Here is a 20565-nt window from a genome sequence, read left to right on the forward strand (position 1 = left end):
AACGGTCCCATCATCATATCATAACGGTCCATACCATCAGATTCATAACGTTCAACCATCATGATTCATACGTTCCATACCATCATGATTCATAACGTTCCCATACCATCATGATTCAACGGTTCCTACCATCATGATTCATAACGGTTCCTACCATCATGATTCATAACGTTCCGATACATCATGATTCATAACGGTCCCATACCATCATGATCATAACGGTTCCCATCCATCATGATTCATAACGTTCCATACCATCATGATTCATAACGGTTCCATACCATCAGATTCATAACGGTTCCATACCATCATGATTCATAACGGTTCCCATACCATCATGATTCATAACGGTTCCCATACCATCATGATTCATAACGGTTCCCATACCATCATGATTCATAACGGTTCCCATACCATCATGATTCATAACGGTTGCGATACCATCATGATTCATAACGGTTCCCATACCATCATGATTCATAACGGTTCCCATACCATCATGATTCATAACGGTTCCGATACCATCATGATTCATAACGGTTCCCATACCATCATGATTCATAACGGTTCCCATACCATCATGATGCATAACGGTTCCGATACCATCATGATTCATAACGGTTCCGATACCATCATGATTCATAACGGTTCCCATACAATCATGATTCATAACGGTTGCGATACCATCATGATTCATAACGGTTCCCATACCATCATGATTCATAACGGTTCCGATACCATCATGATTCATAACGGTTCCCATACCATCATGATTCATAACGGTTCCCATACCATCATGATTCATAACGGTTGCGATACCATCATGATTCATAACGGTTCCCATACCATCATGATTCATAACGGTTCCGATACCATCATGATTCATAACGGTTCCCATACCATCATGATTCATAACGGTTCCCATACCATCATGATTCATAACGGTTGCGATGCCATCATGATTCATAACGGATCCCATACCATCATGGTTCATAACGGTTCCCATATCATCATGATTCATAACGGTTCCCATACCATCATGGTTCATAACGGTTCCCATACCATCATGATTCATAACGGTTCCCATACCATCATGATTCATAACGGTTCCGATACCATCATGATTCATAACGGTTCCCATACCATCATGATTCATAACGGTTCCCACAACAACATGATTCACAACGGTTCCCATACCATCATGATTCATAACGGTTCCGATACCATCATGATTCATAACGGTTCCGATACCATCATGATTCACAACGGTTCCGATACCATCATGATTCATAACGGTTCCCATACCATCATGATGCATAACGGTTCCGATACCATCATGATTCATAACGGTTCCGATACCATCATGATTCACAACGGTTCCGATACCATCATGATTCATAACGGTTCCCATACCATCATGATTCATAACGGTTCCGATACCATCATGATTCATAACGGTTCCCACAACATGATTCACAACGGTTCCCATACCATCATGATTCATAACGGTTCCCATGCCATCATGATTCATAACGGTTCCCATACCATCATGATTCATAACGGTTTCTATACCATCAAGATTCATAACGGTTCCCGTAAAATCATGATTCATAACGGTTCCCATACCATCATGATTCATAACGGTTCCGATACCATCATGATTCATAACGGTTCCCATACCATCATGATTCATAACGGTTCCCGTAAAATCATGATTCATAACGGTTCCCATACCATCATGATTCATAACGGTTCCCATGCCATCATGATTCATAACGGTTCCCATACCATCATGATTCATAACGGTTCCCATACCATCATGATTCATAACGGTTCCGATACCATCATGATTCATAACGGTTTCTATACCATCAAGATTCATAACGGTTCCCGTAAAATCATGATTCATAACGGTTCCCATACCATCATGATTCATAACGGTTCCCATACCATCATGATTCATAACGGTTCCCATACCATCATGATTCATAACGGTTCCCATGCCATCATGATTCACAACGGTTCCGATACCATCATGATTCATAACGGTTCCCATACCATCATGATTCATAACGGTTCCCATACCATCATGATTCACAGCGGTTCCGATACCATCATGATTCATAACGGTTCCCACAACAACATGATTCACAACGGTTTCCATACCATCATGATTCATAACGGTTCCCATACCATCATATTCACAACGGTTCCCATACCATCATGATTCATAACGGTTTCCGTACCATCATGATTCATAACGTTTCCCATACCATCATGATTCATAACGGTTCCCATACCATCATGATTCATACCGGTTCCCATACCATCATGATTCATAACGGTTCCCATACCATCATGATTCATAACGGTTCCGATACCATCATGATTCATAACGGTTCCGATACCATCATGATTCATAACGGTTCCCATACCATCATGATTCATAACGGTTCCCATACCATCATGATTCATAACGGTTCCGATACCATCATGATTCATAACGGTTCCCATACCATCATGATTCATAACGGTTCCCATACCATCATGATTCATAACGGTTCCCATACCATCATGATTCATAACGGTTCCCATACCATCATGATTCATAACGGTTTCCGTACCATCATGATTCATAACGGTTCCCGTACCATCATGATTCATAACGGTTCCCATACCATCATGATTCATAACGGTTCCGATACCATCATGATTCATAACGGTTCCCATACCATCATGATTCATAACGGTTCCGATACCATCATGATTCATAACGGTTCCCATACCATCATGATTCATAACGGTTCCGATACCATCATGATTCATAACGGTTCCCATACCATCATGATTCATACCGGTTCCCATACCATCATGATTCATAACGGTTCCCATACCATCATGATTCATAACGGTTCCCATACCATCATGATTCATAACGGTTCCGATATCATCATGATTAATAACGGATCCCATACCATCATGATTCATAACGGTTCCCGTACATCATGATTCATAACGGTTCCCATACCATCATGATTCATAACGGTTCCGATACCATCATGATTCATAACGGTTCCCATACCATCATGATTCATAACGGTTCCCATACCATCATGATTCATAACGGTTCCCATGCCATCATAATTCATAACGGTTCCGATATCATCATGATTAATAACGGATCCCATACCATCATGATTCATAACGGTTCCCGTACCATCATGATTCATAACGGTTCCCATAACATCATGATTCATAACGGTTGCGATACCATCATGATTCATAACGGTTCCCGTACCATCATGATTCATAACGGTTCCGATGCCATCATGATTCATAACGGTCCCAATACCATCATGATTCATAACGGTTCTAATACCATAATGATTCATAACGGTTCCCATACCATCATGATTCATAACGGTTCCCATACCATCATGATTCATAACGGTTGCGATACCATCATGATTCATAACGGTTCCCGTACCATCATGATTCATAACGGTTCCGATGCCATCATGATTCATAACGGTCCCAATACCATCATGATTCATAACGGTTCTAATACCATAATGATTCATAACGGTTCCCATACCATCATGATTCATAACCATTCCCATACCATCATGATTCACAACGGTTCCGATACCATAATGATTCATAACGGTTCCCGTACCATCATGATTCATAACGGTTCCGATGCCATCATGATTCATAACGGTCCCAATACCATCATGATTCATAACGGTTCCGATGCCATCATGATTCATAACGGTTCCCATACCATCATGATTCATAACGGTTCCGATGCCATCATGATTCATAACGGTCCCAATACCATCATGATTCATAACGGTTCCGATGCCATCATGATTCATAACGGTTCCCATACCATCATGATTCATAACGGTTCCGATGCCATCATGATTCATAACGGTCCCCATACCATCATGATTCATAACGGTTGCGATACCATCATGATTCATAACGGTTCCCATACCATCATGATTCATAACGGTTCCCATACCATCATGATTCATAACGGTTCCCATACCATCATGATTCATAACGGTTCCCATACCATCATGATTCATAACGGTTCCCATACCATCATGATTCATAACCATTCCCATACCATCATGATTCATAACGGATCCCATACCATCATGATTCATAACGGTTCCCATACCATCATGATTCATAACGGTTCCCATACCATCATGATTCATAACGGTTCCCATACCATCATGATTCATAACGGTTCCCGACCGTCATGATTCATATCTGTTCCCATACCATCATGATTCAAAACGGTTCCCATACCATCATGATTCATAACGGTTCCCATACCATCATGATTCATAACGGCTCCCATACCATCATGATTCACAATGGTTCCGATACCATCATGATTCACAACGGTTCCGATACCATCATGATTCGAATTCGAAAACCGTGACCTCGCTAGTGGACCCTCAACATTTTAGTCAGAGACTGTACAACACAGAGGTGGCCTCGTCACTGTAGACGTCAGTCACCATACATTACTGGTTGTCTGGTACAACATACAGGTGGCCTCGTCACTGTAGACGTCAGTCACCATACATTACTGGTTGTCTGGTACAACATACAGGTGGCCTCGTCACTGTAGACGTCAGTCACCATACATTACTGGTTGTCTGGTACAACATACAGGTGGCTCCGTCACTGTAGACGTCAGTCACCATACATTACTGGTTGTCTGGTACAACATACAGGTGGCTCCGTCACTGTAGACGTCAGTCACCATATATTACTGGTCGTCTGGTACAACATACAGGTGGCTCCGTCACTGTAGACGTCAGTCACCATATATTACTGGTCGTCTGGTACAACATACAGGTGTCTCCATCACTGTAGACGTCAGTCACCATATATTACTGGTCGTCTGGTACAACATACAGGTGGCTCCGTCACTGTAGACGTCAGTCACCATACATTACTGGTTGTCTGGTACGACATACAGGTGGCTCCGTCACTGTAGACGTCAGTCACCATACATTACTGGTTGTCTGGTACAACATACAGGTGTCTCCATCACTGTAGACGTCAGTCACCATACATTACTGGTTGTCTGGTACAACATACAGGTGGCTCCGTCACTGTAAACACTGTAGATTCTTTAGGTTTAACCATAAACCTTAACTAAAGTAATATGGCAACATGAACAAATTTTACGACTGAAATATCAGAGACGATCGAAATTAAGAGTGAATGAGAGCGATATAAACACAGTTTAAAAGGACAAAGTATGAATGGCAGCCAGGGAATAAGAGGCCGCCCAGCTAAATTTAGAAGTTCGCGTTCAGTGGCAGAGTTAAATTAATTGTACAGACTTCCATTGCTCTGGTGGAATTTAAAGGTCATGTGTACCTCTACAGACAGAATTTAAAGGTACATATTAAAGTGCAGAATTCCAAGAATATCGTTAAAATAATTCACTTTAAAATTCTTTAGTTATGTGAAGTATTTCATACAACAGCTGCAATATGACGGTGTGTAAAAGTTCACTGTTGCATGGTAGTATCAAAGTGTTTAATTGACGAGGTTAAAAGTTCGAGTTTTAATGACGATTTGCACAAGTTTTTGTTTAACTGACGTATTTTCAATGTTTGTGTTTATATGACGTATTTAAAAGGGCTTTGTTGATATAATGCAGCTGGAAAGTTTACGTTCAAATGATAATGTTTAAATGTTCGTTAATGAATGAGGGAGTTAAATGGATGGATTTTAAGTTCGCGTTTCATGGAGTCGTTTTGAAAAAATTTGTTTAAATGTCACAGTTTAAATGTTGGTATGTACAATGTTGACCAGATGGCGGTAGTGTGTAGACACAGCCATACCAGGTCGTATTTATCATCATTAAAGTCACCTTCCTTACTTACTTATGGCGGCGATGAAATTCACTGGCTCTTGATTGTGCACCAATTAACCTATCAGATAATGGTACAATGTTTGCCTGGTGTTGCATATATCACGTCTGTTGTTGAAACACAAGAATGCCAGGTGACTTTGGGAGTGGATGATAATGTAAAGATCAATATTAATGTGGGAAATCTTGAACCGCCATCACCAGACACAACACATGTTTGGATCTGGCGGGGGGAGGGACTTGCCTGTGACGTCACGATGCCCCGCCTCCAGCCTGGCGCTGCTCTGTGTGTGTGTGTGTGTGTGTGTGTGTGTGTGTGTGTGTATACTACTTTAATCATTATCACGTGAGTCTTTTGAGGAAGGATTTGTACACTCGTGTTGCCCCGTCTCTTAACCTTGTAAGTGTAAAATATGTTTTCACTCCTATGTGCGCTCACACACACACACACACACACACATACACACACACACACACACACACACACACACATAACCTATAATATTATCTAGTATTTTCTTCAGACGGATATCTTACACCTTAATTATAAAAGCCAAAGAAAAATGTATAAAAACATATACATATATTTCCACACGTGTAGATATATGTTATGTATTGAAATGTGGTGGAAAAATTCCTTATATATTAACAAACGTGATTGAGGACTTAAAGAATCTGGTACAAACATAATGGTTATTGTGATAAATGATTTATTTATGATAAATATGTATTGTGTTGCATTATAATGGTTGTTCAGAACCAAGGTTCTTAAACCTGAATCAGTGAAATACTATCAGAAATAGAAAACCTGTTAAACATAAACATTTATAGTGATTAACCACAGAATATATCTTACAGTGGGTATTGAAAAGAAAATCCATTGCGAGGAGCTAGTTTAAGGCAAGAGAATTTAATTTTTCAATAAAATATTTACCTCTACATCCCTATTCTTTCGTCATCATTTCTTATGTTTACTATCAAGAAATGTCTTTTATCTTACATAAAAATTCTGTATAGGTATTTGATTAATGTTCTCCAACGACGCGTTGTATAACTCTTCGTTAGTGAAGTTCATTTCGTGTAATGGATCATGCATTACAAAGTTGTGTCTATCCACACAAGTGTTACACGTCCCAGGTAAAGATATATTCTAGAGATAGTGTATATCTAACATATATATGTGTTTTATAAATATTTATAAAAAGTTTTCCTGAGGGACAATACCTAAGACTTTCGTATTAAAGTTGATCAGTTGTAAGTGATCAAGCATTACGAAGGTGTGTCCATTGCCACAGGTGCTACTGATCCCGGGTAAAGGTATTTTACAATTTTTGTTTCCTTAACCCTTCTAGTTATCTATGCTTCATCTCTGGCTTGATCCTTGCAAGTGACATTTATGGTGTGTAATTCTCTTTATTCTTATCATATAATCAGTCAGTTGAGGTGCAGAACACGCTTTTCATCCTGGTCACTCCACTCTGTCACATACTATTATTGAAAAGGTGTTACCGGACTCAACCCGTAAGTCGTTACACCAGGAATGACAAGTAACATTGGGGAAAGGTTGTATCATCGACCAGGGAAGGGAAGAAATAGCACAGTCTCATCGAAAACCTTTTCGCTTCATAGATATGTGCCATCATCCCCTGCTCCTGTGTAGAGTGCAGCAGCCACGAAGGTGTAGGAGCGCCATCAAAGGTGTGCTGGTGATGTGTGGTAATAATAATACGAAGGTGTAGGAGCGCCATCAAAGGTGTGCTGGTGATGTGTGGTAATAATAATACGAAGGTGTAGGAGCGCCATCAAAGGTGTACTGGTGATGTGTGGTAATAATAATACGAAGGTGTAGGAGCGCCATCAAAGGTGTGCTGGTGATGTGTGGTAATAATAATACGAAGGTGTAGGAGCGCCATCAAAGGTGTACTGGTGATGTGTGGTAATAATAATATTACTGTTCACACCATCACTAACAACCATTTCTCAGGTTTGTCTGTCCTACTTGTCGTCGCTGTACACACAACAAAAAAACTATCGCGCAGAGGGGGTCTGAAGACGTGTGTAATGATCACTGACCTACCTGTTGTACCATGCCGGTAGGGTTGGTATACGTGCCTGGAAGCCACAGGTTTCCACAGTCCTATGCTAGACCCATGTAAGTTACGTGCCACAAGAGCGGCATTATATCATTAACAATAAAATTACATCATACAAGGCAGTACGAACCCCTACTTTTGAATTGGTGTGTGTAATATATCTGTGAGACACACACAGCTATATGCGGTAACCCCCGGGGGCATGTGGTAGCTGCAGCATACCTCAATGTGATGCCAGGTAAACACAATAGCTTCATATTGTATAGGTGTAATTTGGGAAGAATATGTTTTACTATTGATATTGTATTATTCTATAGCACATCTGGGTTCGTGGCAGTCCATAAAGGTTATCTTACACCGCCATTTCGTGTCCATGCAGGAAATGTAATGAGACATGCCATATATTTTTGAAACAATGAAACAGCGCGGGTATAGTTCACTGCGAGCCAATGTCGAAAGGTTGTTTTTGTGGTATATCTAATTCTACCATGGAGACCTCACAAGCGACACGTGAAGCTATGCTACAGCTTCATAATGAGGGCTACAGCGACTCTGAAATTGGGAGACGTCTTGGTATTCACCGGTCAACCGTAGCACGATGGATTCACCGACAGGCAGAGTTGGGCAACACAGACAACAGGCATCGGCGTGGGCGCCCACGTTGCACAACCCCAGGTAATGATGTTGCATATATAGGTATACTGGACCACTTGATGTTATGTAAACAACCACATCACATGTTATATTTGCAATATGTCATCCTTTCCCTAGGCCATAGCAGCTGTCATTACTGCTGCCACCTTCACGCCCGACGCTAGCAACATTCGGGATACTCTTGGTCTGCAGTGCACGCCTCAAACTGTCCGAAACAGACATCACTCTGAGGGGCTACGTGGTCGCATACCAGCAACAAAACCTGTGTTAAGTGAGGCAAACATGGAGAGCAGGGTGGAGTATGCGTTGGAGTATGCGGACAAGCCACATCATTTCTGGGAGAACGTCATCTTTTGTGATGAAAAAACCTTCTGCAGCGATGGTCCCCCTGCAAACAAACATGTTTGGCGGCATCCTAACACCAGGTTAGCTCTTTCTCTGTCTGTCTGTCTCACACACACACACACACACACACACACACACACACACACAGAGGTTATGCTATATAACATATTTTCCATTTTATAATGACAATTTATGGTGAGGCCAACATGAACAACGTTCCGGAAGTGCTTTGAAACCAGGGTGCCACGGCCACCACAGTGGTTTGCTGCTTGACACGTCCTGTTGTGCTGCAGTATTACATTTTAGTTATGCACACTCATTATCTTTTAAGTGAATAACAGTGATCATGATCACTTTATACGGCATTTGTAAATACTGTAGCAATAATCTCCATTTACGATGTGATATCATAATAAATAATTATTATATATTAAGTTAGTTAATATAATTTAATTTACTTAGTTATTATCTTAATCTATATTGCAGCAACAGTTGCACTAATATGATTAAGACACACGTGTGTCTTATGTAATTTTATACATTTTATATAACCAGATACGAGACACAACATGTGGTGGGTAGCAGGAGGAGTGGGCGCGCGCGTCAGTGCAGGACTATTTGGTTGGATCCATCCATGGTGCTGGTGTCGGTGAGTTGGTGGATGTAGGGCCTGGCCAGTTGACCGGACCTAGATACGTTGAGATACTGGAGGAGGTCCTGCTACCTTCTGTGGGGGCTATGCTGTTTCCAGAGCCGGAGCCATTTTACCTCGTCCAAGATAACAGCCCACTTCACACATCCAGGGTTGTAAAGGCGTGGTATGCTCGCCATCTACGTATAACAGTGTTGCCACATCCTGCAAAATCGCCTGATCTCAACCCGATAGAGCACGTATGGGCGGCCATGCAGAAAGGCGTGCCTGACCGACAACATCGATGTCGTGCTACAGTCGTAAATGATGGTTTACAAGCATGGGAACATCTACGAAGCCCTTCTGGTAGGAACTTAACGCAGACGTTAGTGGCATCCATGCCTCGAAGGCTCAATGAAGTGTTGGCAACGGGAGGAGGTTATACCAAGTATTGAAATAATAAAATTTACAGTCAAAGATTACTTTCTTAACCTCCAACAACATGTCTATGGTCATGTTATATAGAAATCTGATTTTCACTGTTAAAGGGAAGTTAACTAATGCAGATCCATGAAAAGAGTCATTACTTTTCATGTTGGTTTACTAAATACTATGATGTGGTGCCAGGTTTGTGACATACTGTTATCAGTCACACAGGTGATACTACATATTACGTGAGGTTGCTGATTAATCTAAACCAGCAGACAGATAAATCACCGCCGGTATGAAGCAGGCTGTCGTAGTTACCATGTAGTATATCATTTTACACCACGAATTTGACACTTTGCAAGAGATAATGATTACTGCAATATGCCTTACTGTGCAGAATATTACATTTACATGCTCAATTTACGTCTCCCATCTACTGTACTACATACGGAAGGATATATCGTTGCCATTAGATAGGTGAGGACACCCACAGGCAGGGACATCAGGGCTACCACCATCTCACAGGAAAATGTTAACTGTTCCATTATTCCACGTCTGGTGCGTCATTTTGTTTCGTACAAAAAACGCGCGATAGTTTTTTACTGTGTGTACATGTATTTCTTGAAGAATAATGCGTACAGCAACGATTTCTTAGAAAATTGAAATGCATAACCTTACCTATTTAACTCTCTAAACATCTATCTGTTCACCTATCTATCTATCTATCAATCTTTCTGTATCTGAAAGTCAACAATGATAAAATTAATGAAAATGAAGTATAACAACGTCCTCTCAATGGCAATTATCTTACCAGAATCTTCGAGAACCTTCTAGAAAACCTTGACATTGCAGGCAGGAGGAGGAATGGCCTCTGGCTGATTATATGTAAAACATTTAGATGAAATCACATCTTTTCTTATCAGGTCCCATGGTGTAAGGGTTAGCACTCTGGACTTTGAATCCAGCAATCCGAGTTCGAATCTCGGTGGGACCTCATCTTTTCAGTTTTCTTCGATACTGATGATGGCCGCATTGTTCTTATATTGTATATATATATATATATCATATATATATATATATATATATATATATATATATATATATATATATATATATATATATATGTATAATATATATATAAGCATATATATGGAATAATGTGGTTATCATCAGCAGCCAGAGGCCATTCCCTCCTCCTTGCCTGCAGAGTTCATGGTTATCTGGAAGGTTCTAGAAGATTCTGGTAAGACATTTGTCATTGAGAGGACGTTGTTAGGTGAGGGTCAGGTTCACTCTATGGTTGTAGTCACCTGTCCGAGGACGTTGTTATGCTTCATCAATTTTGTAATTGTTGATTTTCAGATAGGAAGTGAAAATGATTTATATGAATTGATGATGTTCACTGCAGGTGACACATCCTCATTATTGAAATCATACTGGAAATTCTTGTTCTAATTGTTGCATGAAGTTCCTTAGAGTTGTTCCTCCATGATGGCTGTGGACGTTTAGATTAACAAGCTTGGGTCTGACTTGATGAGAGTTGATCACAAACCAATCTTTGCCTTGCGATGGAGAACTAGAGCAGTGTACTACCGAACAAATATCCAGAGCAGGTGACTTACGTATGAATCATTATCAGTCCTTGGAGTAAGCTTTCGATGACTCCTTGTACTCACAACATCATTATGAGTCACTTCAAGAGTAATGACTCCTTGTACTCACAACATCATTATGAGTCACTTCAAGAGTAATGACTCCTTGTACTCACAACATCATTATGAGTCACTTCAAGAGTAATGACTCCTTGTACTCACAACATCATTATGAGTCACTTCAAGAGTAATGACTCCTTGTACTCACAACATCATTATGAGTCACTTCAAGAGTAATGACTCCTTGTACTCACAACATCATTATGAGTCACTTCAAGAGTAATGACTCCTTGTACTCACAACATCATTATGAGTCACTTCAAGAGTAATGACTCCTTGTACTCACAACATCATTATGAGTCACTTCAAGAGTAATGACTCCTTGTACTCACAACATCATTATGAGTCACTTCAAGAGTAATGACTCCTTGTACTCACAACATCATTATGAGTCACTTCAAGAGTAATGACTCCTTGTACTCACAACATCATTATGAGTCACTTCAAGAGTAATGACTCCTTGTACTCACAACATCATTATGAGTCACTTCAAGAGTAATGACTCCTTGTACTCACAACATCATTATGAGTCACTTCAAGAGTAATGACTCCTTGTACTCACAACATCATTATGAGTCACTTCAAGAGTAATGACTCCTTGTACTCACAACATCATTATGAGTCACTTCAAGAGTAATGACTCCTTGTACTCACAACATCATTATGAGTCACTTCAAGAGTAATGACTCCTTGTACTCACAACATCATTATGAGTCACTTCAAGAGTAATGACTCCTTGTACTCACAACATCATTATGAGTCACTTCAAGAGTAATGACTCCTTGTACTCACAACATCATTATGAGTCACTTCAAGAGTAATGACTCCTTGTACTCACAACATCATTATGAGTCACTTCAAGAGTAATGACTCCTTGTACTCACAACATCATTATGAGTCACTTCAAGAGTAATGACTCCTTGTACTCACAACATCATTATGAGTCACTTCAAGAGTAATGACTCCTTGTACTCACAACATCATTATGAGTCACTTCAAGAGTAATGACTCCTTGTACTCACAACATCATTATGAGTCACTTCAAGAGTAATCTTCACTAAAACTTTATCTTTACTAGACCCTTACGATTCAAGTCCATGGTCACATTAATTTACAATCTCAACATGACTGGTCTTATACCTAACCCATATCATCACTACATCCATGTACATGTATTTCTTGCAGAATAATGCGGACATCAGTGATTTCTAAGAAAGTTGAAATGCATGAGTGGAATCGGCGTCATCATTAGTTGGAAGGTGTTCAGAAGGTCGGGGGTCCACGGTCATGTGCTCTTCTGGATCACCTGGTGTTGCCTCGCATGCATGTCCCTGATCGCGGTCATGTTGTCTAACGCGGACGAGCCTCCCGTGGCTGGATCCGTGGCCGTGGCAGTGGCTGCTGCAGGGGACAACAACTTCGAGGCTGTCGCCGCCGGGGTCTTGATGACAGACAGTGCCACTAATGTGTTGGTCACGGCCACTATCGACGGACGGGGGCGCTGAGAACGAGCTCACCTGGAAACAGGCGGGCGAGTCTCAAGCCCCGCCGGCGGGGCCCGTAACCGACTCTTGAACGAGTGACATTGTCTCGTGGCCGAGGCTCATGTTACCATTGATCTCGTTTTCTTTTCGATCTTATAAAAACGCATATGAAATGTTCAGTATTTGATTATCTATTCAACTATGTATTTTTACACAGCCTTACCTATCTTTCTATCTGTATGAATATCTATCTGTTTACCTATCTATCTACCTTATCTATCTATCAACCTTATGAGTCACTTTAAGAGTTATCTTCACCACAACCGAATCTTCACTACACCCTTACGGTTCAAGTCTATGGTCATAATCACTACACCTTCAATACCACTGGCTAATACTTAACCCACATCATCACTACATCCATGTACATGTATTTGTTGCAGAATGATGCGGACATCAATAATTTCTAAGAAAGTTGAAAGCTGCCTTACCTATCTATCTATCTATCTATGTATCTATCTTCTAGAACCTTCCAGAACCACAGCCTCTGGCTGGTGATGGTGGTTGATTATATGTAAAACATTTAAATGAAATCAGATCTTTTGTTTCCAGTCCCATGGTGTAAGGGTTAGCCTTACCTATCTTTCTATCTAAATATCTATCTGTTTACCAGTCTATCTATCTGTCTATCTAATCTATCTATCTGTCTACGAATCTATCTTTCTGTATCTGAAAGTCAACAATGATAAAATTAATGAAAATGAAGTATAACAACGTCCTCTCAATGGCAATTATCTTACCAGGATCTTCGAGAACCTTCCAGAAAACCTTGAACCCTGCAGGCAGGGAGGGAGGAATGGCCTCTGGTTGATTATATGTAAAACATTTAGATGAAATCACATCTTTTCTTATCAGGTCCCATGGTGTAAGGGTTAGCACTCTGGACTTTAAATCCAGCAATCCGAGTTCGAATCTCGGTGGGACCTCATCTTTTCAGTTTTCTTAGAAACTGATGATGGCCGCATTGTTCTTATATATATATATATATATATATATATATATATATATATATATATATATATATATATATATATATATATATATAAATATATATATAAGCATATATATGGAATAATGTGGTTATCATCAGCAGCCAGAGGCCATTCCCTCCTCCTTACCTGCAGAGTTCATGGTTATCTGGAAGGTTCTAGAAGATTCTGGTAAGACATTTGTCATTGAGAGGACGTTGTTAGGTGAGGGTCAGGTTCACTCTATGGTTGTAGTCACCTGTCCGAGGACGTTGTTATGCTTCATCAATTTTGTAATTGTTGATTTTCAGATAGGAAGTACTCATCTTCGAAGCTTCCTTTTTACTCACAACAACCTTGAGTCACTTTAAGAATCATCTTAACTACAGCCTTATCTTCACTACACCCTTATGGTTTAAGTCAATGGTCACATTCACTACACCTTCAACACCACTGGCCTTATACCTGACCCACATTATCACTACATCCATGTACATGTATTTGTTGTAGGATATTGTGGATATCATTGATTTATAAGAAAGATGAAGGTTGCCTTACCTATCTATCCATGTATCTATCTGAATATCTATCTATTTATGTATCTATCAATCTATCTTCATGATAACACAAATGTATGATTGTTCTTAAATTATAATGGGTGTGAGCAGGTGCAGTCGTGAAGTCTGTAGCCATACCATAAGTCAAACAGAAAATACATCAAATGTATAACAAGATCAATGCAATATTGGCGGATACAGTGTGGTGGGAGAGATGTGTGGTGTGGGTGTGCTGTAGACGTGTGGTGTGGGGAAGGTGTGTGTCGTAGGTGTACGGTGGGAGAGTGTGTTGTGGGCATGGAAGAACAGGTGTGTGTGTTGTGGGTGTATTCGGGAGGGTGTGTCGTGAGTGTTGTGGGAAGGGTGTTGTTGTTTCTAAGTGTGTGTGTGTGTGTATGTGTGTGTGTGTGTGTGTGTGTGTGTGTGTGCAGGTGTTGGGAGAAATGCCTTGTCTGTGTGGTCCTGCCTGACTCTCGTCCCAAGCCTCTCTCTCCTGTCCTGCCTGACTCTCGTCCTAAGCCTCTCTCTCCTGTCCTGCCTGACTCTCGTCCCAAGCCTCTCTCTCCTGTCCAGCCTGACTCTCGTCCCAAGCCTCTCTCTCCTGTCCTGCCTGACTCTCGTCCCAAGCCTCTCTCTCCTGTCCTGCCTGACTCTCGTCCCAAGCCTCTCTCTCCTGTCCTGCCTGACTCTCGTCCCAAGCCTCTCTCTCCTGTCCAGCCTGACTATCGTCCCAAGCCTCTCTCTCCTGTCCTGCCTGACTCTCGTCCCAAGCCTCTCTCCTGTCGTGCCTGACTCTCATCCAAAGCCTCTCTCTCGTGTCCTGCCTGACTCTCGTCCCAAGCCTCTCTCTCTACAGTCCACCCTAACTCTCATGACAATTACCTTTCTCCGTCACAGAGTCTTACCCTAACCTTCTATTTCCTTGTCTTTTTCACATCTAAATCCTCTCTCTCGTGTCCAGCCTCTCTCACACAGACTCCCTTCTCTCTCTCTCTCTCTCTCTCTCTCTCTCTCTCTCTCTCTCTCTCTCTCTCTCTCTCTCTCTCTCTCTCTCTCTCTCCCTCTCTCTCCAGTATGGAATAATTCAGTTAATTATCTTGACTAAGCTGGTTTCAAGGAAGGCTTTATGTTTTACCCTCTCACACAAACATCGTACTTACACGGGGCCCCACGAGTGTAAAACTCCCTCCTAATACAGTGCAAATAGATGACTACACACACCTACACACCACCACCACCACTAACAATACACAGAGAAATAGCCTTTTCGGTCGGCTTTGGATCGGCCCTAGAACGTAGTTTGGAGGATTTGGGGGATCAGGTCAGTAAGGTTAAGTTCACTACAACCTCATATTCCCTAACGTGTATCTTCACTACTAGCTTATTTTCACTTAATTATATCTTCACTATACCCTCTTCTTCACTACACCGTTATTTCTACCATAATATCATCATTGTACTCCCTGATGATTACTAAAAGTAGTTCTTATCTTCACTACATAATCATTTTGAATAAACTTTACTCTTTAATAACCCTTATCTCTACTACATACGTATCTTCACAACATTCGTATCTTCACTACAACCTATCTTGACAATATCCGTATCATCACTATACTCTTCCTCACTACACTCTCATCTTAACATCATCCTTCTGTTTACCTAAGTTCAAAGTCTGACTTGAACGTAGCTTTGGAAAGTTTGTGTTCCTCATTGTGTTACCTCCTTAGTATCATTGTAAAGGCAATTGTCACCGCTCCCTAACTAAACCCTTATCGTTACTACACTCTCATCATTATCATCACTTCTTGATGTTCAATACAAAATTTCAACATACATATTTGTCTTCACTACAGAATAATTTTCACTGCACCTTAATCTTCATTACTCCTTGTTTCAGCTACATCCGTATCTTCCATTCATTCTTATATCTTATATTAATTACATCTTTACAATATCTTTATATCTTCTCTGTTCCGTCTTTTGAAAAATTGAAAATGAGAGTAAAGGATTTCCGGCCTTCTGCTCCCTCCCCTTTTAGTCGCCTTGTACGACACGCAGGGAATACGAGGCAAGTATACTTTCTTCCCTATCCCCAGGGATAACAGCATCTGGTGTTCCCAGACGGTCACCCATCCAAGTACTAACCAGACCCAACGTTGCTTAACTTCCCTGATCGGACGATATATATATATATATATATATATATATATATATATATATATATAGCACTGAAAACAATGAATTTCCCAATTAAATATGGAAGCGCCGGGGTTTGAACCCGGGTCCTCTCGCATGCCAAGCGAGCGCTCTACCACTGAGCTACGCCCCCAAGAACATATTTTGTGACATAGTATTATATGAAGTACTGAGATTACCACGGCAAAATAATGTTTGACCGACCGTTGCCGACTAGCCGGCAAATTAACCACAGGGTATATCTCCATGTTGCTGTCGTGTTTTCCTCTCAATTTTCAACGAAGAAATGAGTTTTACTTTTTTATTGTCGTTGCAATAGACTGGAACTAAGCAATAGACTGGAACTAAGCAATAGACTGGAACTAAGCAATAGACTGGAACTAAGCAATAGACTGGAACTATGCAATAGACTGGAACTAAGCTGACCTGGTATGAGGTCAGAGCCCTCATTATCATCCCTGCTAACTACCGGAAGCAGATTAAGTCGTTCCACAACCGATGTCCGGCCCATGTTAACTCTGATGTGCCCAGCAGTTGGAGGAGGATCGCCAGAAGCTTCTGGAAGATTTCAAGGACGTCTTGGTGGACCTGACCCTTTCAGATAAGGTCGAAAACCCCAATTTATTGTGAAGATCTTCACTATAACGTTGGACGAACATACTGAATGTTGCACACATGTGATGCGGACAAAATGAAAGAAGATAAAGACAAAATTTATGTCTGGTGTGGGTCTCGAACCCACGACCTTGAGTGTGTGAGACTCACGCTCTACCACTGAGCTAACCAGACAATAGAAAATACGTCTGTTTCTTCAATTTGAATTAATGAAAATCTTTGCGAGGCAGCGTTTAGAAAAGAGAGATGTCTTTGACGAAATTTACTTGCTTGGCTCCTTCTTTTGTTCCTCAGTATCGAAAGTAAACATACTGAAGGATATATATATATATATATATATATATATATATATATATATATATATATATATATATATATATATATATATATATATATATATATATATATATATATATTGAAAAGGATCGCAATTTTGCACGTGATCAAGTATATTCTTATGAGTTCACAGGGAAAATAAACACGATAAGTTCCCAAGTGCACTTTCGTGTAAAACTCACATCATCATGGGAGACACAAGAGAGAAATATAACAGTCAGTTGATATACAAGGAAGAGACGTAGCTAGGACGCCATATGGTAAACATGTGATTGTCTAAGACAGACAACAAGCGTATCATAAACTTATTATGTGGACAAGAAGGTGAATTGTTTACAAATTTCATCAACATTAAAGTTATCCAATTTGTATAGACCATCACTAATATTAAGATTATAATTCTTTGTGTATTCAGAAATAGAAGATTCAATTATATTTCTCGTGGTACTTGAGTTAGAGTTAATAACTGAGATGGCATTATTAACTCTAACTCCAGTACAACGAGAAATATCATTGAATCTTCTATTATTAAATACACAAAGAATTATAAACCTTAAAGAAGCAACATGGCGGTCAAAAATAAGCTTTAGGAATGAAGTTTATGAATGGAATATCAGTGAGACGATCCAAATGACGAATGAATGAGAGCGTAGTCAACATACAATATAAAAGGACATATTATGAATGGCAGCCAGGCAAGTAACGGCCCAACTGAATGGAAGGATTTAAAAGTTCGCGTTATATGACGAATTTTGATAGATTATTCAAATTTCCATTCCAGTTATGAAACTTAATGGTTGTGTTCAGTTCTAGAGACAAAGTTTAAAGGTTTGTGTTTCAGAGATGAACCACAAAGGATATCGTTAAATTAACTGACATTAAAATTTGTCAATTAAGTAAATCATTTTGTACAATAGCTGTAATTTGACAGAGTTAAAAGTTCGCAATTTCATTACAATTCTAATTCAAAAGTTTGAGATTCAATGATGGTTTGCACAAGCTTAACGTACATTTAAGTTTTGTGTTTATATGACGTATCTTAAAGGACTCTGGTAAAATAACGCAGCTGGAAGGTTTACGTTCAAATGACGGTGTTTAAATGTTTATTGATGAATGGTAGATTTAAATGGATAGATTTTAAGTTCGCGTTTTTATGAGCGACTTTAAACCTTGTGGTTAAATGTCAGAGTTTAAATGTTGGTATGTACAATGTTGACCAGATGGCGGTAGTGTGTAGACACAGCCATACCAGGTCGTATTTATCATCATTAAAGTCACCTTCCTTACTTACTTATGGCGGCCATGAAATTCACTGGTTCTTGATTGTGCACCAATTAACCTATCAGATAATGGTACAATGTTTGCCTGGTGTTGCATATATCACGTCTGTTGTTGAAACACAAGAATGCCAGGTGACTTTGGGAGTGGATGATAATGTAAAGATCAATATTAATGTGGGAAATCTTGAACCGCCATCACCAGACACAACACATGTTTGGATCTGGCGGGGGGAGGGACTTGCCTGTGACGTCACGATGCCCCGCCTCCAGCCTGGCGCTGCTCTGTGTGTGTGTGTGTGTGTGTGTGTGTGTAGTCCCTGGGTTCATGTTGGCCACAGCCACCCACCGGCCGGTGGTCAGGTCAGTGTGTGTGTGTGTGTGTGTGTGTGTGTGTAGCCCCTGGGTTCATGTTGGCCACAGCCACCCACCGGCCGGTGGTCAGGTCAGTGTGTGTGTGTGTGTGTGTGTGTGTGTAGTCCCTGGGTTCATGTTGGCCACACCCACCGGCCGGTGGTCAGCTCAGTGGGCGGTGTGTGTGTGTGTGTGTGTGTGTAGCCCCTGGGTTCATGTTGGCCACAGCCACCCACCGGCCAGCCGGGCGGTAGTTTATAACTAAGACTGGTAGTTTCACATGCCACTTGGAGTGTCCCTCACTACAGAACTTGAGCAGCTCTTATCCTGAGGTGGAGCAGTTGATCCTCTCCACCAGGCTGGTACACTTGGTCTGCACCAGGTGGCTCCCTCCTGGTCATCCTGAGTGGTTGGTTGCTGTGTGGGATTTAATGACCACTGACTTGTGAAGGTCATTAGGCCAACCATCATTTTATCATCTGATAAAACATGAAGCAACGCCAAATATTACATGATCCATCTAAACTATTGAGAATGATGAAGTCTGATATTGTTACGTTACGTCATCCAGTCTTGCCACTCACATGTTACGGTAATCACGACTACATACATAGTGTTGTTACGACTGATGTTATGTATGTAGTTGATGACTTGTGGACACCAGAGGAAACCATCATTATAATGTCTTGTGTCACCAACATGTATCTATAATACTTCTATAACCAGCATGATCAAGAAGGTTATAACAACATTATCCTTGTGTCACCAACATGTATCTATAATACTTCTATAACCAGCATGATCAAGAAGGTTATAACAACATTATCCTTGTGTCACCAACATGTATCTATAATACTTCTATAACCAGCATGATCAAGAAGGTTATAACAACATTATCCTTGTAGTTGTTGGATCAGTGTAGAGCAGAGCAATACCTGGT

The 20565-nt window shown here is 40.5% G+C and overlaps 1 non-coding gene across 1 annotated transcript; it reads left to right on the forward strand.

Moving 5' to 3' along the window:
• Positions 1–10985: 10985 nt before the first annotated feature.
• On the forward strand, positions 10986–11057 carry TRNAQ-UUG (transfer RNA glutamine (anticodon UUG)). The gene has a single exon. It is a non-coding gene; the product is annotated as a tRNA-Gln (tRNA).
• Positions 11058–20565: the final 9508 nt, after the last annotated feature.

Source organism: Panulirus ornatus, chromosome 8 (assembly GCF_036320965.1).
Source record: "Panulirus ornatus isolate Po-2019 chromosome 8, ASM3632096v1, whole genome shotgun sequence".
NCBI lineage: Eukaryota > Metazoa > Arthropoda > Malacostraca > Decapoda > Palinuridae > Panulirus > Panulirus ornatus.